General features: G+C 44.0%; 1 protein-coding gene across 3 annotated transcripts in view; it reads right to left on the reverse strand.

The window, feature by feature from the left end:
- Positions 1 to 23426, reverse strand: part of ANO3 (anoctamin 3) — a 293639-nt gene that overhangs the window by 139500 nt on the left and 130713 nt on the right. The gene's annotated exons all lie outside the window — the stretch shown is intronic.

A 23426-nucleotide genomic window follows, 5' to 3' on the forward strand; every position in this document is an offset into this window, starting at 1 on the left:
CTTCTCGATTGCCTCTCATCGTAGCTTAGACAGCATATCTACGCTCTCTATACTTATATTTACTGCAACTTCGTTCCAGCTGGCCTCCCCTCTTATTCGTAAGAGGGTGAGGCCAGGTGAGTGAATAAAAACTTTTGTTTTACCTTATATCTGCTCTGTAATAACTTCTACTACTAACATCCCATCTCAATGAGCCGTTAACCAGTTCTGGAACTTAAGAAGCCGGCAGCCGCACCTAGCATTGAACTGGTTCCAGTGTTGGAACACAAGGGCTAGCTCCAGAACCTCGTGAACCAGCGAACATCCTATAGACTTATTACAAAGAAACTAACAACTTACTCTAAGTCGTCTACTTGTGCCAGCTCGGTGAACCTCAAGGGCGGTTATAAAGCTACCTCCAATCCCGCCCCACAAGCCGCACGCTCGCCCGCTCCGCAAAGCCTGTGCCTCCCCAAGCGGTGCTGGAATCGCAAGCCCGGCATTCCGCCACAGTGCCCTGTTCTTGCTCCCAATATACTTGAAAAAGGACTTTTTGTTTTCCTTAATTCTGGACACTAGTCTGAGTTTCATCTCTGCCTTGGCCTTTCTAATAGCCCTCCTAGACTCACGGGCCCAGGAGGAGTACTCCTCCTTGGTGATAGCTCCTCCCTTCCACTGGTTGTACGCCTCCCCTTTTAGCCCTCAGGCATTGCTGAATGCCCTTGCTGAGCCAAGGGGGTTTCTGAGCACTCTCATCCCCATTGCTTCTCTCAGGGACTGTTATCCTTTGGGCCTGGAGGATTGCCCCCTTAAGGTACGACCATCCCTCATGGACTCTCATCTCCTCTACCTTCTGGGCCCTCAGTGCCTCCTTCATTAGTCTTCTAAGCTCATTGAAGTTGGCCCTTCTGAAGTCAAGGGCATTAGCCTTGGTGTAAGCCCCTGACACCCTGCATTGGATAGTGAAATCCAGCCGGTGATGATTGCTATTGCCCAGGTGGTTTTAATTGTGCATTTAAGTTACAGTATACAAATGCATGTGTTTTAAGAAAAAGCAATATTTTTCTTTAAATGTTTTACCTTTTTGCCTTTGGTGTCACTACATATACACTTTTGGTAACACTGTCTTGGTAGCTGCTCCCTTACATTCCCTATTTAAAGTGCTGAGAGAGCTCAGCTGTCAAGTTTCCTAACACAAAGAATGAAGACTGAATTAGTTCTCTCAGTCCTTTGCCAAGTAAACAGGTAACCTTTCTCCAGAGTTAAATAGTTTTTCCTGAGAAGAACCAGTTTTTTGAGGCAATTAGCAACTTTTTAAAGGGTGATCCCACTATACATCACATTTCTATAACAGCATTTGTGGATGAAAAAATGAAGGAACCACATAATCACTTCTTAGAAAAAATGAAAAATCCAGAATCTATCACATTGTTGCAGATAAATATTTTCAGTACCTTCCTCTACAGATCAGCAACTGATTATGTTAGAGTCATTAAAGGTTAAGTAGGAGCTCCTTTTAAAAAATCTCTTTCAGAATAGCAAAAGAAACTTCTCTACTGCAATTCCTGTATTCTGTCTTAGTTTGCAACCTCATAATGCTGGAATATCCTCTTTACAACAAGTTTCTGGAAAAAGACTCTGTTCCACTGTAAATTATTCCATGGGGATTAAAAAAGAGCCTTGTGAAGCTTCTGTATAAACCTGTGCCAGGGAAATTCAAAAGTAAAAGTGCAGAGGTAGCTTCCTATCATATGAAGATATTGGATAGTGAGGATTTATTTTGCTAGTTTCATAATTAGCAAACACCATATTATTCGTAAGTGCATTTCTTAATACTGATTTAACTTTGCCACATTACCTAGATGCCCTTACTCAGCTGAAACTTCCACTGGTTCAATCTGAGAAAGTCTGCAGTTTTGAGTTCTACAGTTAATTTCTCACTCATTAGCAAGGTCTAATTAATCAGTAGTCACAAAGCAAATTTTACGTTAAGAGAAAATGAGACTTTTTTTATTTGATGGGTTATTGCAATGTTTTCTACTTTATGAAATTGTAATATTATTTATAAAATTACAGCACCGTTCAGAAATTTTATAATACTTTATAACTTGCCTTATCACGCCCTAATATCTGTTAGTATATAGCTTTTTTATGTACATGGTATGAGAAGTTCCCAATTGACCTTTTGTTATAGCATTATCTTTTAGTAACTTGTGACTAGTGCACTTTGCAAACTGCTTTTGAATAAGCTGAAGAAAGCAGTTTCACTACAAATCAATTGATACTTATAAAATATAAATACATATATATTATGTCATTGTTATATTTTATATGCAGCATACTGAGAGTTAGATTGCTTTTCACTTGTACAGTGCTGTGCCCCAACATGGATAGGAAAGAAGGGAGGCCATTGCCTGACTCACTGCTTCATTGCATTGGCCTCTCCAGACAAGTTTTGAGTAGTGTAGGGGGCACACCACAATATACCATGATATGACATGTTTATTTACCCCCTCAAAGATATGTCCAAGTCCCAGCCTCCCACATATAGGTGTAATTTGGTTTTAGGTCTTCAAGATGAACTGAAGACACAAACTTCAAGCTGTATTAGTAATTGTCTGACTGATACCTGCAACCTATTAGGTAAAGGTGGGAAGATCCAGGTTTGGAACAACAAAATCTGTGAATATAATTTGCACATCAAAAGAAGGACAAATTAGCAAAAACAAGGTATCTTTGGGAGGAGGGAGATGGGAACCTGCATTTAAAACTGACGTCCACGGCCAACTGCTAATTTTGTTTCTAGAAAGATAGGATCAATAAGGCAGGTTATGAATCAACAAACTTACTATGCCCATGAAAAATCATCTTAATGAACTGTTTCCATTAATGAAGCAACACGGTTTTTGCGTAGTTCATGACACTGCTGTATAAGTCTTAACATTTTTCTAATAAAAGGCAGGAATTGCAAGTTTGTAAATCTGAGTTAAAAGTTTTCAAATCTGGTTACCTCAAGTTCAGGTCCCATATTAATATTTAAGGCAACCTGATCTGAAGCTGGATCGAGTACCCACAATTTCACTGAAGTCAATGGAGGTTTCTAGCCTCACACCTTTGAACTTCTTATTTTTGTATACACTTAAAAACAGATTAGAGGCCTAACCTAAGACTCCATGTCTGGATGTGTTGGCCTAAGTACATCTTGACCAAGTATTATCATATTCACTTATTGCTCCTGAATGCATCCTAAAAAGTAGCAGAATTAATATCCATGTGTAAATTAAAGGCATACAGCATGACATAATCAACTAATGATAAACAGAGTATAAACAAACATTTTTTTCTCATTAATAGTCTTTCAGGTCCCTAGTAGAAGAGAAAAAAGTTCATCCCTGTTGAACATTACCTAAGATTAATCTATTTTAAAGTACTACCCCCATCACTATAGGATCTCAAAGCTTTAAACAAAAAAATAGCATAAATACATTACAATTCTATTCTAATGTTGCTAACAGTGTCAATGGGCTTCTCCCCAGAGTTGTACCAAGAAAAAAAAGTTCTAAAACTTTTGAGTGGAGGAAATCAGACTTTGAGATTTTACTTCAGGTTCCTTAGAAAATGCCATGCCAACCCACATTAGCCAGTGGATGAGGTATAAAGTTCTTTCATAGGAAGTTACCACCAAAACTATCAGATTGAGTAAGGTCTAGTATTGACATTCTCAATCTACAAAAACATTTTGGGGCCCTGTCTGGCAAATGTTGTTAGTTTCAAATGAGAGAACAATCCTTTCCATTATTAGAAGTATGTACTACTGCATGTGAAGTTAAAGACATTTTGCAGACTGATAAGAAGGGGCAGTTTTGGAAGTATTGAGCTTAGAGTGAAAAATCAGACATGGAACCAGAGGTCAGAAAAAAGGGATAAGAGATTTTTTTTCTATGCAAACCAAGATTCTCTAATGGCAAAAGTGTGGTGGGTTTTTTTGTTTGTTTGTTTGTTTTATAGAAAGACTTAGATATGGAGATGCTGTGGACCACATGGAAGAATGCATCATGGTTGAATCACATGGGTGGAATGGACGTAGTTATGAAAGCAAATTGAGAGACATGACGTGTACAGAAGGGAAAGAATTTTGGCAGAGGAGACGGGCCAGAGGTCAACTAAAAGTCTGCTTGAAAAATCTTCAGTATTGTGCATAGACATGTACCGATTGTGATTAATGTAGGTGAAATAACTGACTCAATAAGAATTTGCCATTGTTCATAAAATGGCAGAAAGCACTGCTAAGGAAAATAATTTTAGGGGCTGACTGAGTTGTGAGGAAGTTGCAGTTTAATATTATCAATAGTTGTTCCCTACTATTGTTTTATAATCCACTTTACATCTAGTGTTTCAGTTTCAATATTGTGCATGCTAGAGGATGTCACTGTTTCTGCTATTAATGCCAAAGTTCAGGGGATTTATGATTGAACTTTTAGCCTTCAGTATATCCTGAAAACAAATTTACCACTAGTATTAATTTCCAAAGGTTCCCCTCACCCTCACAACCAAGAATAAGAATAAGGTTCCCAAATTTATGTTTGCTTTTGTTTCAAAACAACATAATTTTGAAACTAGGGCCGTAGAAGACTTCAGATTGGTAATTAATTGTACCACGTGGAACAAGATACATAATGTTTTTTTGAAACAGCTCAAACTATGACAACGATTGGTATTCATGACATTATTGTTAATATGTTTCTGGATTGCATGTGAAAGGTAGGATGAGGTTCCTTTTTAACCTCTTTGAAATCATCAGCTGCTGAATAACATTTTTAAAATTATTTCAGCATGTTCCCATACCCCTTCTCCCTGCCAGAATCCTTAGGAGATCACCAGAGTGGAGCAATCAGAAAAAAGTGATCTGCTATATTCTGTCTAGAACATAGACAAGTGCTGATTAGCCAAACACAGAAGATAGAGTTGTCTGGTTCCATGTGCCCATTCATTTCTGTTAGAAAGCTGTGAAACACATTAGCAGTTTGAAAATGATGCTACTACACTATATTTGGATATAGCTGCAATTACCAGAATATTGATCTATATATTTTTAGTATTTTTATTTATTAGTGTTTAGTCATTAAGACATATCAGAAGTCTGTCGGGGGGGCCTAGATAGTTGTCTTGTCAGACGATATGTGCAGGAACGGGTGAGTATTTTAGAAAGAGAAACACGTGGTGGGAAACTGATTGCTTCTGCAACACTAGCATTATAGTTTTCAGCAGAAAGACTGGAGCTTGAGATTTTCATCCACTAACAGGTTTTCTTTTCTTAGGCACTTATAATTAATCCAAGAAACTTGAAGTGAGAGACTACAGCCTTTGCAAGGCATATTTTAATAAGTTAACCTGGGAACTAAGACACAGAACATGAAAGACAGAAACCAAGCTTCAAAAAGCATTAAACCTTAAAGGTCTGTCATCAAAATTATGGTGTAGGAGTTTGCCAGCTGATGTAGAATGGCATTTTATTAAACTTCTAGTACTTGTCTTACTCCTTCCCCCATGTTAGTTTTCATTATTAGGATAAAATAAACAGAATCAGCAACAAAAACAAAATGATGGCTTGGCTTTGGCTGGTTGTACAATGAATGCTTTGGCTGGTTGTACAATGAATGCTTTACTATGCCCTGTTTTTATTTTCTTGGTTTTATTTTTGAACAAGTAGATTTGTTAGAGAAGATGGTAGTTTGCACACCCATGTACCAAACACTCACCTCCACTGTGAAAACAAATGAGGGATAGAGATGGAGACCTACTGATAATGAGAAGAATCAGTTTTGCAGAGGAAGGCTTTGTTGGCATGGCCCATTGCCCCTCAAGTCTCCTTGACAAGATGTGCTCTGGTGTTGGATGCAAGGACAGGAAGCTTTTGTAATTGCCTCTATCACAACAAGAAATTGCAGCATGCTGACTTAAGAAGACATCATAGCTATCTCTAAGTACTCATGGATCTGAAAGAATGCATAAGCTAGTAACAATATTTTTAAATGAAGCCATGGATTCTTAGGCTATTACATGAAGCTATGAGCCCTATTATGTTTGTGTCTTAATGTGTCTGAAGAGAGTTTACTAGGCAAAATTGGCCTTCCTGGGTCAGAAGATTGCTAATGGAGAGTCTAAGAACAAATGAAGCAGAGCTGTTCATAAGCCTATCTACAAATTTGAATCTTAATTTTAAAAGAAGGAAGGGAGGGAAAAATGCTCTACAGAAAAATACTCTTTTTACTAATGATGGATTCCAAGCTCTAATCCAGGGGCAGGCAAAATGTAACCTTAAGGCTGAATCTGGCCTGCCAAGGTATTTTGTCTGCCCCATGGTAGGTCCCTTGTTCCTGCCCAGCCCAAGTGCAGGGGCCACCCAGGCCGTGGCATGTGCAGGTGATGTTGCCACTCCTGACAAAGGGGCTGGGTCAGCGTGGTGGCTGGATTCACTTCCCAGCAGCCCCAGTGCTGGTGGCTCCTTCTCGCTGCTGCCACCATTGGACCCAGCCCCCCTGCCTGGGCACCCTGGCCCATCCACCCCAAGGATGGGACCTGCACAGGCAGGGTGTGCTGCCAGGTGGACAGGATGGGGCTGTGGGTGGGCAAGGAGTAGTGTTTGGGAGCAGGACAGGTGAGTGGAGCTAGGTGGTATATGGGCAGTGACATTGCGGGACTGGGGCCCAGAGTAGAGCTGCAATCTGGTCTCTGCAGGCCCCTGTAATTGGCATGGGTTCTGTGGGGAGGGGCATGTGGGGAGTGCATTGTGGCTCTGCCCCAGGCCCCAGCCCCGTGTTCTCAATGGCCCATGATCTTGGCTCCAGCCCCACCCACCCCACCCCACTCCCAGGCCACATAGGGAATTCTGGTGAGATGTGTAAAGGGGAGGTGCTGCAACAGCTCACCAAAACTCCCTATGTTGCCCTCAGGCCCAAATAATTGCCCAATCCGGTCTATTTGTGGAGGTCTGGGAGATGGTGGGGGTGGAGAATGCTCTTGCACAGGACCTGGTTGCTATAGGTGAGGGCAAAGGACAGCAAAGCAGTCTTTACCTCCTGAGATGTAGATTCAGTCCAGCTGCGAGTGGAGTCCAACCTACTGTTCCTCTACCCTGATAAAAGTGAAGGTGGTGTTGTTCTCAAGGTGGTGGGCATGCCAGATGGTCTGGAAGTGGTCACCATGCCAGGGTGATCCTGTGCCTCAAGGGTGATGTTAAAGCCTCCACTGAGGACCAGGCATTTGTGAGGGCTTGGGATCCTGAGGTAGATGGCCACTTGCTGATAGAAACAGACCATTTTTGGGTAGTGCGCAAGTGTATAGATGTTAACCAGGTTGAGGATGAGACCCTGTCCTGGAGAGAAGGACTTCCAGCTGTAGGGTCGTCACTTCACAGGATGTTTCCATGAGGTGGCTGAAGAATATTGTCTCCCCACTCCAGCTGCTAGCTGGCTTCAGGCACTAAAGTCCTGTGGGTCTCCTGCAGAAAGAGCACAGAGCACCCTCTTTCCTGAAGGAAGGAGAGTGCCTGGCACCTGCAGAGACCTGTCCTGCAGCTGTACACATTAAAGGTCACCAGGGTGAGGAACCTCAGTTGTGGGGGGTATTGTTAGGCTTCACATGGATTTTGTGGGAGATCACACCAGTTGCAGGGCCCATCAGTAATCCCACTGTCCTCCCATTGATATAGAGAGCATCATAGGAGCTGAGACTCTACTACTAGTTCCTAGCATTTCTCCATTTGTTCCCCTTGCCTTCCCCCACTGGAGCCCTCACTGAGTTGAAAGTCTGGTGGAAATCTCCCCAGTGATCCAGGGTGAGCTGCACCTTTCTCTCAGAGAGCAGTGTGCTCTCCAGGAATTGGGGCATCACTTCCCTGGGTACCACCTACTTTGGAAACAACAGACTCCCAGCTGTCTTCCTGGTCTTGTGGTTCACTGGGCTCCTCCTGGCTGCCAAGCAGGGAAGTTGTTTTTTGCACCTCTACTCCTGAGGAAGAATAGGTCCTGCAAAGCACGGCCCAAATCCCCAGGTCCGCTACATTGCCTGACATGAGTAGAGGGAAAAATGCAACCCCTTGGGGTAGGGGAGGGTTCAACATGGAGAGTGGCAGGGGAAGCAGCAGGGGGAAGCTGTGCAGGTCCTCCTCTAGGTTGGCAAAGTTTTGGTGGGGGACCCTATCTTCTCCCCACTCTGTACTGTGGCCGCAGGATACACTGGAGTCCATGGCAAGGGTCATTCTGATGGGGGCTGAAGGAGATGGTTTGGGCATTGGGGTGGGTCTGGTGCCCTCCCCAAAGCCCTGGTGAATGGACTGTTCCCATCAAGGCCCAATGATGTGAGCCTCAGGGCTCCCACCTTCCCCAGATGGTTGGAGGGGGAGAGGGAAAGCTCTTCTGCTGGAACCACCCTAATGTTGACTGAGGCCTAGACCTCAGAATCCATGATGGTGGGGGGTTGGATATAGCTGGCAGAGTTGGGGGTCTCCTCCATTGGATCCTTAACCACAGGATGGCTACGCCAGCTAGTTTTTAATTTTTTTTTGAGGGTGCGATTTCTAGTGTAGCTTGAGAGGGGATTACCTCAATGTTAGCTCCCCTCTTCAGTGGTGGGAGGGGGCTTCCTCCATGTCAGAGAGCCCGAGCTACACCTGGGCCTTGTATCTGATTTTGCTCTGGGCAGATCACCACCTATAAAAGACCAGTCTTGAGGTGACCAAGGGTCAGGTCAGCCTGGAGCTGTGGGAGTGGTATGGGGCTAGCAGGGGGTGATGGCAGGTAGGGCAGGCAACACCCTCCCCTGCTTATGCCCCCACCATCAACCTGGAACTCTTTCAGTAAGTGTGGCACAGGGTCCCCAGGGCTGGGGTACTAGGGATGCCAGTGGCAGTGGCACACCGCTCCTTAGCAGGAGTGTCCCCCATATCTGGGTAAGGGGACAGTTTTGCAGAGATGGCCTGGTGCTCAGTATTGAAAGTACCTCTCTTTCCCCTCCAAGTAAAACACTTTAATGGGGGACCCCTGGAAGGGCACCATAAAGGCTCCCCATCCACTTCTGCCCCCAGTGCCAGCTGGATGGTGACTTGGTGGTGGAAGGATTGAATGTGCAGACACTGGGGTCCTGGCACCTCAGTGGTAGGGTAGTGTCCAGAGACAGGACTCTCCCCAGGCCTTGATGGGCAATAGGCTTAGTTGGGGAGGTAGGGGGGAATAGGATTGAGGACAACCTGGGTCCCCAGATTTTGCTGGGGCTCAAAGGGGACATGCCTGCTCCCCACATTGTGAGCCTCTTCTGCACCACCTCCTACATGGTGGCTTCCATGGTAAGGTAGAAGATTCCCTTGCCATAGTATCTGCAGGCCACCATGATCTTCTGGAACCAGGCAAGCACATACACAGAGGTTTTGAAGGGTGGTATTCTCTCAAAGAGGAAACAGCACACCTTTTGTCACTGGCTAACAGCAGGGACCCCAATTGTCTGTGGTGGTGTGGGCAGAGGCGGTGGAGAGCCCAGGCTTTGAAGCAGCAGGTTTCACAGAAGCTGCCTGAGCATAGCTCCAGCTGCAGGACAGAGTAACTGGGCTTGCAGAGCTCAGGGAAGGGCCCCTGCTAATGAGGCATTGCTGGTCCCTGCGAGTGCTGGTGGTTTGCTGTTTCTGGCAGGCCCTTTCACCTTTCCAGTCCCTGTGGAGAAGAAGGATGAGGAGCCCTTGCCTTTGCCCCTGCCTTGAGACTGGTTCTGCTGGGTCTCCCCTACCTCACTGGCTGTCCCCTGGTTGCAGGCTGCCAGTCTGGCATCCTGCTTAGGGGGCTCATGCCCTGCCATGGGAAGTTAGGTGAGAAGGCAATGGTCTGGTGGGGGAGGAGGAGTCCTGGTATCCCTGTCTACCTGGGGGACAGTGTGGAGCTAGCTGCAGGGGGGTCCAGGGTGCCTCCTGTGGCTACATTGTGTATAGGGGGCTGTATAGGAGGGGGCTGTAATGGACTGGGGTGTAAACACAAAAAGACAAACAAGGACACACACAAGAGGGAGGGAGGAAAGCACATGGCTGGCTTAGTCAAAAACCAAAACACTAGGGAGAGGGGAAAGGAGCACAGGGCTCACCACAGAAGGGAAGATGTGGGTACTGCTGGAACAATGGAAAGAAAAGAAGAAGTGGCATTTCCTGGTGGAGGGGCCCCACTGGTGCTGTGGTATCTCCTGTTGCTGCAGGCAGCTGAGGTGGTGAGGCAGCTGAGGCAACAGGTGGTGGCAAGTACAGGGTGCTGTCCCTTCTTCCCAAAAGGGAAGGGGTGCTGTAAGTTCAAGTGATGGTGTTGGTGGGGAGAGCAGGGACCTGCAGCAGGTTAACAAAACTCCTGCTGCTCCCTGGCCCAACAGCTCCAGCAGCCAGGGGGAAGTGGTGGCACCTCCTCATGGACACAGGATCCTGGGCAAGATAAACTAATGGCCTGGCCCAGTAAATTACAGTTCTTATATTCTTATATTTTCTAGCTCATTTCTCATCTTTTTGTGCCACTGACTGACTGTGTGGTAGGGTTACTATTTCTGCCACGATTAACAAATTGCAATGTCTGTCGGGGCCCCAGATTAATTCACCCTGCTTTTCAGCAATGACCAGCCTAATATGATTATACTGTTTCCAGCACACAGGCTAGCTCAGATGTCTCTGCATGGCACTATGTTGCTTTGTGGAGACATACTAAGATGTTATGAAAAGGGAGAACTGAAAGTAGAAGAATAGTAGTATCTTTCTCAATAGACAAGTAGATCAAGCCCTCAGGAATAAACAAAAAGACAGTTTTAGGTAATAATGCAAGTTTTTATACAAAGTAAAATGTCATGTATCCCATTTCCCTTCAGACTGGTAGAACCAGTAGTCCCCAGTTACAGAAAACTGGAACATAGGAGGAGCACATAGGCCTTAACTAAGCCTGTAAACAAACATCTCATTTAAGGAGATGCGAAGTGTCCTGGTTTTAACTTGGATCAACAACAGGAGTGGAGTAGCCCTTTATACACATACTCCTTCTAAGCTGCATTGCTGTTCCCCTGCCAGTAAGTGGCCAGGGACAGCATATAGCCGGACAGCCTTGTGCCTAGAACACTTACTGCGCAGTTGACTAATTAACTGTGCAGCAAATATCTCAGCATCTACATGTGCGCCCCTATTAGGATGCATGAAACTAATAAACTCCGCAACTAAATACAAGTCCTAATCTGCTGCAGGGTTGTTTTTTTTGTGCACAACAGCACATTTGTAGACATTGCCCTGGCTGGCTGGGGGAAGGGTGCTTCAGTGTGGGGCTAGCCAGCAGGCAGCTCCTGCACTGAACACCCTTGTGGCCCACTCAGCCCCACTGAAGCAGCTCTGTGCTTGTAGGCTGACCCCCTGGAGCAATAAGCTCCAGAGTTTCTTCATGCAAGCTAATTGCACATATAGATGCACCCTTCACAGGTACTTGAAATGGGAAAATGAGTATGACTGTCTGTAGGATTCCAAGAAAAAAGACTTTCTCAAGAGAGAAACGCAATGTCTATTTACAGCCTACAAGAATATGTATGCAGAGTCTGATAAAGGGTGTGGAGCAAGCCAGGGAATGCAGAATAGCTGGGTACATTAGCAGCTGTTGTTTGAAGCTCCCTCTTTTGAGTACTGCACCTACTGAAAGCTGCTCATGATAGCTGACAATAACAAAGTATAGTGACATTACTGCTGGGAAAGGTTTTCCCATATAGGAATATATTTTGACATTCATTCACTGGTAAATTCCTTAGCAAACTACTGTCCTAATTTTTTACCAAGTCATTCATTTAATAAAACGTCAGCTTAATTAGGGTCATGCACTGGAAGCTTATGAAGTTAACATTGTCTGCAATCAGCAGATTATATCTTTCCATGCTAGGGTCATTATCCCCCCCCCACAAACACATACATACTTCTCATTACTCTCAAACCACTAACATTATTTAGTATAGTTTTTTCAGGTTCCATTAGCCTGCACTTTTTTTTCTGTCAAAACTCCACTCTCTTGTGATTATCCTTTGCTCTCAGTTTTTTCTTCTTTTGATTATTTTATTGTAACCCGGGTGTACCAGAGTATGTACTCCCCTCTCCAATAGAAAGGGAGGGTCAGCAGGGCATACACACTGGAAATGGAAACTACACCTTGCTCATAGCTTCCCCTTCTCTGGTATTTCTATAGAGAAAGACCAGGACACAATATCTTGACTATATACATGGTTTATTCTGGTGCAAAATAAAAGGGGAGGGGATAGAATAAACTGTATAGGTGATAAAGATAAATATTTACACATACTATATTCAAGTCAACAAATAAGAGAACAGGTAAGTATAGCAGTCCCCCAAGACCAATGAGAGAAACCTAACCCATGGCTCCCCAGAGAGTAAGTATGTCCCAACAATTGATGGGTAAGCACCCCAAAATATAAAGCACAATAAACAATTAATGAACACTCCAAAACATAAGATGCAGCAAGCAATTAATAAACACTCCAAAATGTATGGTAATCTAAAATACCCTCCTCCTCTCAAGGATTCTCTCTCTCTCTAGCATACTATCCCTCTGATGGGACTATTCACTGTGTCCCTCCCTAGAGGAGAGCCTCTTGTCATACTTCCTGGTGAGTAGGGCTCAGCAAGAGTTCCCAGCGTTTCGTCCTCAGCTAAGCAAGCGGCTCCTACAGCAGGTGCTCCGTCTCAGTCCCCGTGTTGGGTGTGTGACTCATTCACACACCTGGATGGCTTGGCTTTCTCAGCAAGTTGTGTGCCTGAGCTGCCTTATGCATGCTCAGGTCCAGGTCTCCAGTACAGGCCTGACACTCTGTGGAGCCTGTGCTGCCCAAGGGCCCTCATGCCCGGTAGTGGGGAATGGCACCCGAACTGCCCTCTACCCCCTCCAAGGGCCCTCAGCCCAACAATGACTCACCATGCAGCAGCCCTGCACCGGTGCCAGCCTTGTGCCAGGGGTGGAGACATGAGCTGCCTCAAGCACCTCCCGAGGTCCTGGTCCTTCTTGCACCCTCTGTACAGTGACGCCTGCGCAGTCTGGCCTTGTGCCGGGGTTGAAGACCCAAGCTGCCTCGAGTGGCTCCCAAGGTCCTGATCCCTCTAGGACCCTCCTGCACTGGCTCGCTGTGCAATCTCATGGCAAGTGGTTGGAGACCCGGCTGCCTACCACCCCCATCTGATGGTGGAGTCTTTAGGCTCTTCAGGGCAACTGGAAGCACCCCCTGGGTAGCTCTTCCCCAGCTCCTCCTCAACCCTGGCTTCTTTCTTCTCCTTCCCTCGTCGTCTCCACCACATGCTGTGCACACAGCTCCTTATATACCCTTTTGGGGCTCTACCCCAAGATTGAAGACTGGCCAATTGTGGAGAGATGGAGCACAGTCTTTCAATTAGGTCCACTCCTTGCCTCATCCAATGTAGGAGCAGGGCAGACTCCTCCTAAGGCTCCTCCTCTGCTAGTCTCTGATTGGTGGGTTTGCTCCACCAATAACTTTGGCGATTCTATAAGTCCAAGGAACCGGGTGAAGATAGGCAAGCCCGCCACATTATATACTGATAAACTAACATCCAAATCCTTTCCTCTATTTAACATTATTGCCTTAAATTCAACAGCAAATATAGGAATATGAAGTTACATGAGGAAAACAGTAATATAATTTAAACTGACAAAAATACCAAGGATCAGTTGAACAAGTAAAACTAGACTGGTTTAAAATAGGTAAGACTAGACAGAGACATGAAAGGGTTGGGGAAAGATTAAGTAACTTGAGTGTCATAGATGTCATGCTATACTTATTCATTTTTTCTTAATACTCATGTACATATAGGAGTAATTTCTATCTTATGGATGGGCAGATTGAGGCAAGACTACGAGGCAAGGTACATCATATTCATAGATTCATAGATTCATAGACATTAGGGCTGGAAGGGACCTCTGAAGATCATCGAGTCCAGCCCCCCCGCCCAAAGGGCAGGAAGTCAGCTGAGGTCATAGGATCCCAGCAAGATAAGCATCTAATTTGCTCTTGAAGGTGTTGAATGTAGGTGCTTCAACCACCTCTGATGGGAGGCTGTTCCAGACCTTGGGGGCTTGGACAGTAAAGAAATTTTTCCTTATGTCCAGCCTGAAACGGTCTTGTAGTAGTTTATGACTATTCAACCTTGTTATCCCTTGGGGTGCTCTGGTGAACAAACGTTCCCCCAGATCCTGGTGAACACCCCTGATAAACTTATAGGTGGCCATTAGATCACCCCTGAGCCTGTGCTTTTCCAGGCTCAAGAGTCCCGTGGCTCTCAGCCTGTCGTCTTAAGGTCTGTTTTCTTGACCTCTGATCATGCACGTGGCTCTTCTCTGGACTGTATATAAGTGCACAGAAGTCACAAAAGATGCCTTTTACAGCTATAACAAGACAAGCTAATAGTTCTAGTTCCATGCTTTCTTTCATAAAAGTTGTTTAAGGCCATGGCAACTAAAAATAATAAATCCACATATTACCAGTCTAACCAGCACATATTTAAAGTCATGTCAAAAGAGTGATGCTGAAAAAATGTAGTGTAGGTTCATCAATGTACCCAGTAGACTGGAAACTCGCACTACATTTTTAGGCAATTTTATATTTAAGGCCTGATTCAAAGTTCACTTATGTAAATGGAGCCTTACATTAACTTCAGTGGGATTCAGGTAAGGCCCTTTATCCACACAAAGCTAATTATGAAATAAACAATTTCTCCAACAGTTAGCATTACTCTAGGAATACATCATACTTAGAACCCCAGCAAGAGAGATGGTGATAGTGTATGTTGGATTTTTAAATTTGAATGCATTTCTCCCCCCTATTATTCAGGCAATAAAATACACCAACTTTTTGTTTTAATATGTGCATATACACAAAACTTACAAAAGAGCTGCAATTACATATCAGAACAAAAAAAAATCAATGAACCAATAAACAGAAACAGTGACTGGAATTTCTCATACATTTTTATTTTATTGCCATTTGTATAGGCATTTTGGAACATCTGATTCATAAGAGAGAATGTACCACTGCTGAAGTTATTCTTTGAGACATCTGAGGTCATCATTCCCTGTTCTGCTCTGTCTTCAGTTCTCATAGAGATTATAATATTCACAAAATATCAAACTTCTACCCAGTATTCTGTTTAGTATGGAAACCTTATTTATAACATTTCACTTCAAGTCCCAGCACTACCATTATCATCATAAAGCACTAAATACCATGTGTTTACTTTTCATGCAGGATGTTAACACATAAATGTAGGCATGCGCTGTTAAGACTTTTTTGTACATAACCTTACACTTGAAGTGTTCTGTCCCACAGAACTAATCACTCAGTGATGAAAGAAAAGAACAGTAGTGCGGGACTAACAGTGAAGCTACTCTTTAAATGGTCAATGTATAATCTGTGGGGATTAGAATACAGTCAATTTATACTGAAAAGCCTGAGTTGTACAGAAAAACAAGGAAAGCAAAAACAATTAAGGAAAAGAAGTACAGTCCTGAATACTAGTACAGCTTCTGCCAGCAGGAAGGTACCAACAGAGAAAACTGATACCTTCAGAACCTGAAAGCTACATAAATTAAATTTATATATATATTTATGAAAGCTAAATATGTGCATGCAATCCAGAATGCTAGCAATTCCTGAACAAAATGTAAATGAGTTTTCATTATATTGACAAGGCAAGCTCCAATTCTGCTAGAACAGCGATTCTCCACCAGTGAGCCAAAGAACCTTGGGGCACCTTGCAATCTTTTCATGGGTGTGCGAGCTATGAAAATGTTAGCAGTCTTAGGTGTGCAAACATGATTCACAATATAAAACCAGAGGTTTCAAATAGGAATCCATAGTATGAAAAACATTCTGACCTGTTGTGATATTTCTGAGTTCTTTACAACAGAAAAATTGCTCTATTATTTCCCCATAGCCAAAAAACAAGTGAAAACTAAGCTGGCATTTTCCCAGGGGTGCCTTGAGTCTACAAAGGTTGAGAACCACTGTACTAGAGCACTTAAGCAGCCGACCCTTTTGAGAAATACTAATATAGCAGTATGAATCATCATCTTCATGTAGCTATTTTAACTTTGTTTTAGACTTAGAGCAAACAACAAAATAAACTAGCCTTCCATCAGAATCTTCAATAGGCAAAGTATACCACTTTGGACCTATAAATTCAGTTGGGGATTTCCTTCTCAGTTTCATTCTGTGTCCAGATTGAGGGAATTTTTGAAAGCCAGATCATTCTGTTACAAATATGCCAGAGTACTCACCAGCTCTATGGCTGTAGAATCACATTCTCCACTTCTCATAGCTTCCATCCTGAGCTTATATTGTACCTTAGAAAGCATCAACACACTCAAGGGCTAAACCGTGCTCAGACTACATACATCTTTTAGTGGCATGGGAGAACACTGCATGCACTGAACAGATAACAGAATAAAACTCTTCACTTCTAGCTTGAGACTAATCTAAATCTTCTCTGCTCTTCTCCTGCAGAGGCAGGGAAACAGTAAACACTAGGAGAATCCTGCTCGATTTCCTCATTTATAGAAACAGTATAAAAGGAGAATCTGTGAGTGGAAGGAAGTTCCCAAAGTGATTACGTCTTCCCTTATCACAGCAGAGACTGAAAAAGCCACATGCTGCTTTGGCTTTGGTAAAAGCTTTGTTTTTCTGTCAACACTTCATCCAGGGGATCAAGTTGTGTAAATATCATAGCACGAAACCTCTGCTACTGAGGGCCTTCTTATGTATTAATTTTTGACAGCTCCTGGAGCTCTTAACCCATGGATTGTCCACACGTTAACACCTGTAACTAGTTTAAGGACACTGGGAAGCTTAAGTTATGCCTCTCCAGGGCAGGTTTCTCTTTGATCCAAGTTACCCAGTCCATGTTCTTTTAATATGGGTGCATCGGTGAGGAGCGCCACAAATTGCAGTCCTCCAGCATCCCAGGATGCAGTGTTGCTTTCCCATCCTCCTGTTGTGTGTGGATAAACTTTCTATCCCCTGAACTCTATTGCTCAGGGGGTGTTTCTGGCACCAAGCCAACTCTCCCTCCTGCCCCTGGGGGTGTGACCTTCGCAACCCCATGGAAAAAACCTTCAGAGCATATGCCAGCTAGCTAGGTCACAGGGCATGGACAGGTCCAGGAGTGGGTGCAAAGGGAGTGAAAGGAGGGCAAGGTAGGGGGCCTCATTGGGTCACCATTAGCTGGTACTTTCTTTTTGGGCCAGGGCAGTAGCTTACCCAAAAGCACTTCCCCTCACTTCTGCCACCTCAGGAAGCAAGACTAGCACTCCCCACCTCCCCAAATCTTAATTTATTAAAACATGAGCCCTTCTTTAATTAATTTCCTCTTTATTTTTTTTTAAATTCTTTTACATTTCTTCTTCAGTGGCTGGCCGACCTCATTTCAGCACCCTTCTCCCACCCCCATTTCTTTTCCACCTCCCATTTTATTACCCATCCGTATCCCATTAATTCTCTGCCTCCAAATTTCATTTCATACCACCCCCCACCTGTCTTCCACACATCTCCACCTAGACCAGGAATAGAAGCCTGTCCTGGCTCACTAGCCCTGTAGTGGCAACTCACAGGTGTAGTCCCTAGTCAGACTCCTGCTTTCGAGCCCTCTAGTGGCAAGTCATGGTTGGGCTGAGGGGACAATCAGAGAAGGTTTTTAGCTTTAAGGTATGACTGCTCCAAACTCAAGGTTTTCCTAATGCCAATCAACATTTAGGCAACTCAAAATGCAATGTGTAACAAGGCCCATACTACAGATATTTTGAGGAACCAAGACATCCTTACCCATAAAATAATGTGAATCTTATAAGCATCTATCCACTTTGAACTGGATCCAGATTAGTCACCTATACTAGGAACTAGCACTTAACAATTAGGTGTCTGGTCCCAGGATGGACTCCAAATAAGGCATCACTCCTCTTAGATACTCATACAGTCAATGGAGAGACTGAGATGCCTCTGCAGATAAATTTAGGGTTAGGGGTCTATACAGAGAAGGAGAGCAGTTAGGCATCTTCAAAGGGTCAGTCATAAAGCACGGTACCTTGAGGTAGCCAACAGGAAACATAAATCAGATATTTCTAGAGCTTTGGCACCTGCCTGAGATTCCACCTTAAGTGCCTTTATGCACTTGAGATCCATAATGCCTTATCCCTCCCCTCTGCAGGCAAGCAGGACACATATGTTTAGCTACTCAAACGAGATTGATTCTGTCCATGTGCAGAAGCCCAAGAGCAGGCATTTAGTGAACATTTGCAGTCCAAGATGAAGGTATTAATTTAACGTAGGTTACCAATGCGTTCATGGCTACTGCAGTAGAGCTAATATGGATTGATTTCAGAATAACAGAAAATTAGGGTTGGAAGGGAACTCAGGCGGTTATCTAGTCCAACCTCTTGCTTAAATCAGGACCATTCCCATTTAGATCATCCCAGCCAAGGCTTTGTCTAGCCAGATCTTAAAAACCTTCAAGGACAGAGAGTTTATAACCTCTCTAGGTAAACTGTTCCTGTGTTTTACTACCCTCCTAATGATAAAGGTATTCCTAATATTTAACTTAAACTTCCCTTGCTGCAATATGAAACCATTGCTGCTTGTTTTTCATCTTCCACCACTGAGAACAGTCTAGCTCCATCCTCCTTCAAACCATCCTTCAGAAGGCTGCTATTAAATCTCTTTTCTGTCTTTTCTTCTCTAAACTAAATAAGTCCAGTTTCTTCTGCCTCTCCTCAGAACTCATGTGCCCCAGCCCTCTTATCTTCTTTTTTGCTTTCCACTGAACTTTAATTTGTCTACATCCTTTCTGTAGTAGGGGGCCCAAAACTGAACACAGTACTCCAGATGTGGCCTCACCAGTGCTAAATAAAGGGGAAGAATCATTTGCCTTGCAATACTTCTACCAATGAAGTCCAGTATGCCATCAGCCTTCTTGGCAACAAGGGCACACTTTTGGCTCATATTCAGCTTATTGTCCACTGTAACCCCCAGGTCTTTTTCTAAAGAGTTGTTGCTTAGCCAGTCAGCCCCCAGGCTGCACTTGTGCATGGGATTGTTTCATCATAAGTGCAGGACTTTGCACTTGTCCTTAATGAACATCATGAGATTTCTTTTGGTCCAATCCTGCAATTTGTCTAGGTTTCTCTGAATCTTACCCCTGCCCTCTAGCATATTACTTTCCCCAATTTGATGTCATCTTCAGACTTGCTTAGTGTACACTGTATGCCATTTTCCAAGTCATTGATGAAGATACTGAACAAAACTGGTCCAAGGACCAAACCTGGGGCACTCCACTTGATACTGGCTGCCAACTAGATATTGAGCCATTGATTACTATTCTCTGAGCCTGATGCTCAACCCAGTTTTCTACCTACCTACCTTACAGTCCATTCATCCAGCCCATACTGGCTTTGCTTGCTTACAAGAATGCTGTGGGAGACCATATCAAAAGCCTTGCTAAAATAAAGGTATAACACATCCACTGGTCTCCCCACATCCACAGAGCCAGTCATCTTATCATAGAAGGCAATCAGGTTAGTCAGGCATGACTTGCTTTTGGTGAATCCATGTTGACTGTTCCTAATCTTTTTCTCCAAGTGCTTGTAAGGAATGGGTTACTTGAGGAATGGGTTACTTGATTCCTCTTATGCAGAAGTTATGTACCTATGTCCCAAAGTCTCATTTAGGTGCTACAGGACCAGTCTGGATCTCAAACTTTTTCTGTGTCCTGAATTTGGAACACAGCACAATGCATGGTAAACAATGCCTAAGACAAGGCTGTCAAACTTCTAAGGAGCCAGGGGAATACCCCTCATGAGCCCTTGAATACATGCCACCCAGGTGCCCTTCTATTGCATTATGCACATATGCACCCAGATTCATCCTCAGCTCCCTAGCTGCAGTCTCCCCTGACACCACAGGCTGCACTACAACTTGGGTGGGGGCAGGAAGTGGAAGCTGGAAGAGGGAGTGGCATTCCAGAGACCACAGCTGCTGCAATTTAAGCAATGGGGGGCAAGAAGAGTGGCAGCTGGTTGGGAGGCCAGGGGCTGGAAATTATCCCCTTGTGGGTGGCTCATGGCCTTCAGTTGGATAGTTGGACATCCCTGTACAAATACATTTGTGCCAGACTCTGTACCAGAAAAAATAAACATGATTATCCTTTATTCACCATGACAATTAGTCCCGCCCTTTCCTTATGTTATTGTTTAGTTCTCTACCATCTGTATATAATGCATTCCACAGATCTATCATGAAAGTCTTCAACTTTCAACAGGCCTGAAAGGTTGCATTTTTTTAAATGGATGGAATAGAAAGGTTGGTGGTCAAAGACCTGGGAAGACCAATTAAGATTTATCTTGGAAGCCAGCTGCCATGGTTTTTGCAAAAACGATTGGCAGACAGCTGCTAAAACTTCTTCAGTTTTCAAGGAATAAGTTGTATTTAAAACATGCCCTTGCTTTGCATTAGTTACATTTAATTTTATCTTAAAAATGCTTTAAAAGTAAGGGATCTGAAACCATGTTTTTTTAGCACAATACATTTTTTTTAAAAAAACATCTTGTAATGTATAGGGCTGGGGTAGGAAACCCCTCCCACGCATACAAGGTATGGTATATGATGGAATTTGCTTGGCATGTGCACCTTGGGGCAGACACCAGAGGTCCAGCAAGGGGCCTGATCTTTGTTGTGGTAGTGCAACCCAGGCCCCTTCCCCACCATCAACCTCAAGGCACATGTGCGTCCACCACTGGCAACAAGCCAGGGCAGCACTCTGCAGACCCTGGCACAGCTTTCCTGTTGCTTGCTGTGAGCAGCCCAGGCTCTGTGCTGGGCAGCAGGAACAGGCTCAGAGCCTGGGCTGGATATGACTGGCAGCCAGGAGCCTGAAAGCAGCTACATTGGGAACAGTGACCCAGCCCAGTTCATTGTTGGTGGTGGGTGCACATGCACTTTGAGGTGGATGGCAGGAAACAGGCCAAGGCTGTGCTTCCACAAGGATCAGGCCCCTTGAGGCTCTCCCACTATCCACCTCTAGCACACCAACATCTTACAAGTCAAAGTTGTGGGTGTTTTTGGCTCTCTGCCCAAAAACATTGCTGACCCTTGGTCTAGGATATCATACATTGTCCAAACTATTGGCCAACTATGTTGCAGAATCCTTCAGTGGTGACACTATCATTTGAATGAGAATTCAAGCTTTCAAACCATTACAAGATTCCTTCTGTAGCAGATATGTTGCTCTGCTAACCAGCTGCCAAAAGTACACTGAGTGCCAGGTTTCTCTTCATGCATGAGATCAATTAAATAGTATGAACTATATATAAGAATACTTTAGAGATCTAGTCATCTTCACTGGATGCAAGGTAGTAGAACAGTTTAAAATATTCCATACTTTTTCTGGACATCAACATTTAGCTGCTAAACTGCAAGGTGCTGATTTTTTCCTTTTTTCCTATCTTTAGATCTGGGATGGGCAAAGTCTTGCCCGCAGGCCAGATTAAGCCCACAGCAGACTCTGTTTCCCAATAGCCCCTACCCGCATTGCTGCAGAGAGTTTCCATGGAGACCCCAGGAGTGGTGGTAATGTGACAGTGTGGGGTCAACATTTCCATGGAGACCAGGCACAGCAGCACTGGCAGGGTGCACAGCTAGGTGCAGAGTTGTTCTGGGGCTGGGATCTGGAGCAGCTCCCTGCCCAGCCATGCACCCTGCCAGTGCCACTGGGGTCAGTCTTCATGGCAACCCTGGCCCTGCACTGTCGTGGCCCTGCCGCTGCTGGGGTCTCCATGGAAACTGGTCTCAGAAATGCAAGCAGGGTTTGCTGGGAAAAGGAGTCCACTGTGGGCCTGATCCATCATTTTGCCCATCCCTGCTTTAGACGTTCAGATAAAGGCATAATTGTGGCACTACACGTGCATTGCATGAGGCATGATTGTGGCATCCAGCTTTAGAGCCAATCACACCTTACTGCTGGTGTAGGGGGATCCCATGCTCCCCCTGTCAAGTAGCAAGCTTCCACAGCTGCGAGCTCCACAGTTGATGGTACTCCCAGCCATGCCTCCGCCCTATGCTTTAATTGCATCTTAAGTGTAATGTGTAATAGGCCTAGGTTAGAGAGCACTCAGCACCTCATATAGACCAGAACCCTATGGAATATACTTCTAAGTAGTTCTATATATAAATCAAGGAGAATTAAGTGCCTACTACTTGAAACAGGGAATGCAAAGCACTCATTTCTGTATTAATGCTCACCTAATTCTTCATTAGTATGCTGAATTGCTTCTTGCTAAGACATGCATTTGCAAAGGGTGAATTAGTAAAGATTCAATTTGTGAATGAAATAAGTTTTGATTATTTCTACTCTTATTGTTCATCAGTGTAGGTTTTTTGCCCAGTATTTAGTAATTATTCTTTTAGGCATTCTTATCACTTAATTCTAGGTTTAGTTTTGTCTTTCCTTTACTGTGTCTGTCTGCCATTAACATCTGCTATAAGGACATGGACTCCTCTTTTTTTACATCATTTTTAACTTCTGGTTTACTGCAATTAGTTTTTTGTTTGTTTTTTTAAATTCTACTACAAATTCCTTGGGGATGCAGAACTGACATTGCTTCTTTCCTGTACACTGGGAATGTTATGCTCTTAATTCTGTCTCAAAGCTGTGTTCCAACTTTTCTTGCTATGATAATATTCCCCATTAAAAAAAGAGCAGGACTTAAGAAGTAAACTTAATTTTCTAAGTATATTTACAGCTTTTATTATTTTTTTTAATGGTCTTGTCCTGATATTTCTATTAACTCCATTTGTTACTACTCTAGGGTGTATTCACAAGATAGACGTCTCCTTTTCTTTCTGTGGGTATGACTGAACCTAATTTTTTGAGATACTCCTGCTTTTTGTCCTTTGAAGATTTCATGCTTTGAATTCCTGGAAGCAGGGCCATTCTTGGGGGTGGGGTTGAATTGGGGCAACTACCCCAGGCCCTGCATTTTGATTGGGGGGCCCTGTGTAGCCAGGCGGAGAGGTGGTGGCTCATCATCCAGCCACTTGCTACCCAACCTCCCCTGCCAATGGTGGCAGCAGCTTCTTTGGGCCCAGGATTGAAGTGGGGGCAGGGCCTTGCATGGGCTGATTTGCCCCGGGCCCCACAGCCTGCTCAGGTCACCTCTGCCTGGAAGCACACTTGGCTTTATTTCTTCTGCACATTTGTAACTTCAGTTTTTGATATCAGTATTGCCTTTAATTCTGCAGGAGATCTCTCAACTTTATTTATTTAAATATCAAGTTATAATCTAAATGTTTCATTAAAGTGAACCAATGTATTTTAAGTAACTCAAGCACATAATGACAAC

Source organism: Crocodylus siamensis, chromosome 2 (genome assembly GCF_052110815.1).
Source record: "Crocodylus siamensis isolate JL-2025a chromosome 2, ASM5211081v1, whole genome shotgun sequence".
NCBI lineage: Eukaryota > Metazoa > Chordata > Crocodylia > Crocodylidae > Crocodylus > Crocodylus siamensis.